We start from the raw sequence: 3869 nt of genomic DNA, 5'->3' as shown, positions 1-3869 counted from the left end.
CCGCTTTGGGGCCACCCCTTACTCTACCATTATTATAGGGGTGTGGGGTTCGAGACAAAGAAAGATCAAGGCAGCATATCAGTTTTTCCTTTATACTTTACTTGGATCTGTTTTTATGCTATTAGCTATTCTGTTGATTCTTCTCCAAACAGGAACCACCGATTTACAAATTTCATTAACCACAGAATTTAGTGAGCGGCGCCAAATCTTTCTATGGATTGCTTCTTTCGCCTCTTTCGCCGTCAAAGTGCCTATGGTACCAGTTCATATTTGGTTACCCGAAGCTCATGTAGAGGCACCTACGGCAGGATCCGTCATCTTGGCAGGAATTCCTTCAAAATTGGGAACCCACGGGTTTTTAAGATTTTCAATACCCATGTTTCCCGAAGCGACACTTTGTTCCACTCCTTTCATTTATACTCTAAGCGCGATTGCTATAATATATACTTCCTTGACCACTTCAAGACAGATCGATCTTAAGAAGATCATTGCTTACTCCTCAGTAGCCCATATGAATCTGGTGACTATTGGTATGTTTAGTCGGGCGGCGGCCGTTAGGTCACCTATTTTGAGTTATGGACACACAAGGCCAAAACATGTGTGCCGGGCGTGCGACCCATCAACCTACTAGCAATGGGGGAGAAAACATAGCATGTCGCAACAAAAGCTTGATTCGAGGCGTCAGCAAAACACTGCCGTCTGTTCCAAAAACAAGAGCCCCTTAGCGCCACGGGACGGGAGTGGGGGACGGCCCTACGCGCAGGCAACAGCAGCACCGGCTCTACGAAGTCAGAATCGAATCTTTCTGTTGGCTTTCCAAAAATTCATTCGTGAATAAGAATTCAAGGGCTAAAAGCGAGCGCTTCTAGCGGCTTCGCCTGCTTCTTATTATGGCGGCTATGTTGGTGTGGCGGAAATGAACGAAAAGCGATATGAACGTGCTATTTTAAAATCGATTGATAGATAGCCTGATCTGTTCTGATAGATCGAAAGAGTAGGAATAGATAGAGAGGGAATCCATCAATAATAAGGGGAAATCTCCTATTTCTATCTATTGATAACACAACTATCTATTCTTGATCCATCAGAAAGAAATCGATATGTATCTGATGGAGTCTACATCGTACGTAGAGCGCCCAAACGCTTTTTAGGCCAGCTCAGTTCTCTTATCCATCGGTCCAATGCACTGGGCTCATCTCATGGAGGGAAAAGCCAAAATAATGTAGTTGTGTTGTTGTTGTTCGCCGCCTCGACGCATTCCCTTCTCTCCCCGGCATCGTCCCACACAGAAAGAAAGAGCGCAGAGCCCCGGCCCGACCTGTAGGTCCGCTAACGTAAAGCGAGGAGTTGAGCCTGAACTGGCGAACCGAAGTCACTTTCGGAACCATACTTCCTACAGCTAACACGTGTCCAGTGTCCAGCGGGAACGCGCAGCGCAAACGAACGTGAGCTGCTATACGGAATCCCCCGCTGGCCATCGGGGACCGAGTGGTAAGGCCATGATCCGCAGGGAACGGATCACTCATTCTTCCATTGGGGACAGGTGCACGAACGACAACTCCAAACGTCACACATCCGTCGCCTACCTACCGTTTAGGTGGCACCAGCGAGATCCAGCTAAGGTAAGGAACTTCGTGTCGCGGCTGTTCCACTCCGCCGCGGTCTCATGAACTGAACTTCGTTGCCTTCCCGCGCGCGAAGCGAATGGGCGCTGTGCTGTGGGTCAGTTTCGGGGCGGGGGGCGAAGAGAGACCAGAAGAATGATTCATTTGGATCGACGAGCTTTTTCAGCCCCAAAACTAAGAATCAATGGAATGTCTGTCTGTCCATGAACATCTATTCTATCTGTATATCTAGGGGATCTCTCTATACATATAAAATAGTTTGCATGATATGATCGCCTAGCCGTAGCCGCATATCAGCTGCGCTCAATATGCGGGATTTCTGTTGGATCAGATCTTTCGCTTTGACGGAAGCTTTTGGACCTAGCGAAAAGGACTTTAAGCCTTCGCGCAAGCAAGCGCGAGAGAAGCAAGCAAAGTAGAAGCTTTGCCAGTAGCAAGACGAGGAAGCTTTGCTACGCGAGCTTTATAAGGCCGACCACTACATAAGCGGAGAAAGCTCGAAGAGCTTCCCTTCATTCGCTTCGCGGGAGCCGCACAGCACATAGCTGGAAGTCAGAGGGCCCATACTACCTGCCTAACCCCTCGCTCCGAGGGACCGTAGATCGGAAAGCGCCTTCTAAACCACCCCATTCATCCAAAAGAGAAGGGAAGGGGCCTATGTATTTGCATGATCCCTGCAGATTTTACCCTATCTACACCCGGAGCCAATCCCCTATCGGTCCTGCCACCACGCCGCAGAGCGGGAGCTCGTGTGGAACCTTTTATTTCTGGCGTAACAGCGGTGGAAGAAAATATTACGGTCGCGTAACATAAGGGCCGGAGGTACGATAAACTCGGACTCAGATAGGATAGGATTGTGCGCGCCGGGCCCTTCGGGTGTCATATTTTGGCCGAGTTTACCCCTTGCACTTCGGACAGCCGTCCGTAGCATCATAAGGAGGACCTCCCTTTCGAGGTAAAAAAATGGTACGATACATAGGAGGCTGGTTTTTCTCAACGTGGTGTATAGCACGAAAAACCTTTCGATACAAGATAGGGCCGTTCACATGAAAGAAGAGAAGAAAGGATTGATTCTCTTCTTTCTCTTTCTCGAGGGGGAAAGAGAAATAGGGTCTTATGGAGGGAGGGGGAAGGCTTGGGCCTACCCATCCCGATAGGACCTCATAAAGGAACGGGAGCTGTTGAGAGGTTCCATATTGCCGAGCCGAAGGGGGCAGCACTTCTGTGCGTGATCGTAGTATGTCACGTCGTCTCGTTCCCGCTGCATTGAAGAGTACCTATGCACTATTTCCGGTTCACTGATAAGGAAGATAGAGTTGGGGTGGGGGTCTACGATGTGATACTAAAGTATGACCCGGGGAGATACATGCTAACTATGGGTAGAAAGCAGGAACCATTATGTAAAAAATTTCGGGGGGGTTACAGATCTCTTATACTACCATCGATCGACAGAGCGAAACGACCAGAAAAAGAAGTGAAGTTAGAAAGCCGTATGATAGGTGGTAACTATCTTGTACGGTTCGGGGGGTAATCGGCGTACTCCGATCAGTGGGGGGGAATCTTTGGCTCTATCGAACATACAGGGAATTGGAGGTAGCATTCCACCAATGTTAAGTCATGGACTGGTTCCTTCAGCCCTTTTTCTATGTGTTGGTGTTCTATATGACCGACATAAGACTCGACTTGTTAGATATTACGGAGGTTCAGTGAGCACCATGCCGAATCTCTCTACCATTTCCTTCTCTTCCACTTTGGCCAATATGAGTTCACCTGGTACTAGCAGCTTTATCGGGGAATTTCCCATCTTAGTAGGAGCTTTCCAAAGAAATAGCTTAGTAGCCACATTAGCAGCGCTTGGGATGATTTTAGGCGCGGCGTATTCCCTTTGGCTATATAATCGTGTGGTTTCTGGAAATTTAAAACCCGATTTCCTCCATAAATTCTCCGATCCAAATGGCAGAGAAGTTTCCATATTTATACCTTTTCTTGTTGGAGGGGCGACCGTCCGTTGAACTACCAAAGAAAAAGGGTAAACCAGTGTGATCATGACATTGTAGGTGCTTGCGATGGGACGGATGCGACTTCCCTCAGTTGGTTTGGGTGGCATAGCCCGTTGCAGAAGTCCCCCCTTTTTTTGATCCATTTCTTTAGTCTTTAGGGAGCCAAAGCTTGACTTTACTAAAAAAATAAGGCTCGCGCAGGGGAACAAGCAACGGACGAGCGCGCTAGCGCGAAAGCATTAAT

Source organism: Corylus avellana, unplaced genomic scaffold (assembly GCF_965113065.1).
Source record: "Corylus avellana unplaced genomic scaffold, dhCorAvel1.hap1.2 HAP1_SCAFFOLD_32, whole genome shotgun sequence".
Classification (NCBI taxonomy): Eukaryota; Viridiplantae; Streptophyta; class Magnoliopsida; order Fagales; family Betulaceae; genus Corylus; species Corylus avellana.
This window is presented reverse-complemented; position numbering follows the sequence as displayed.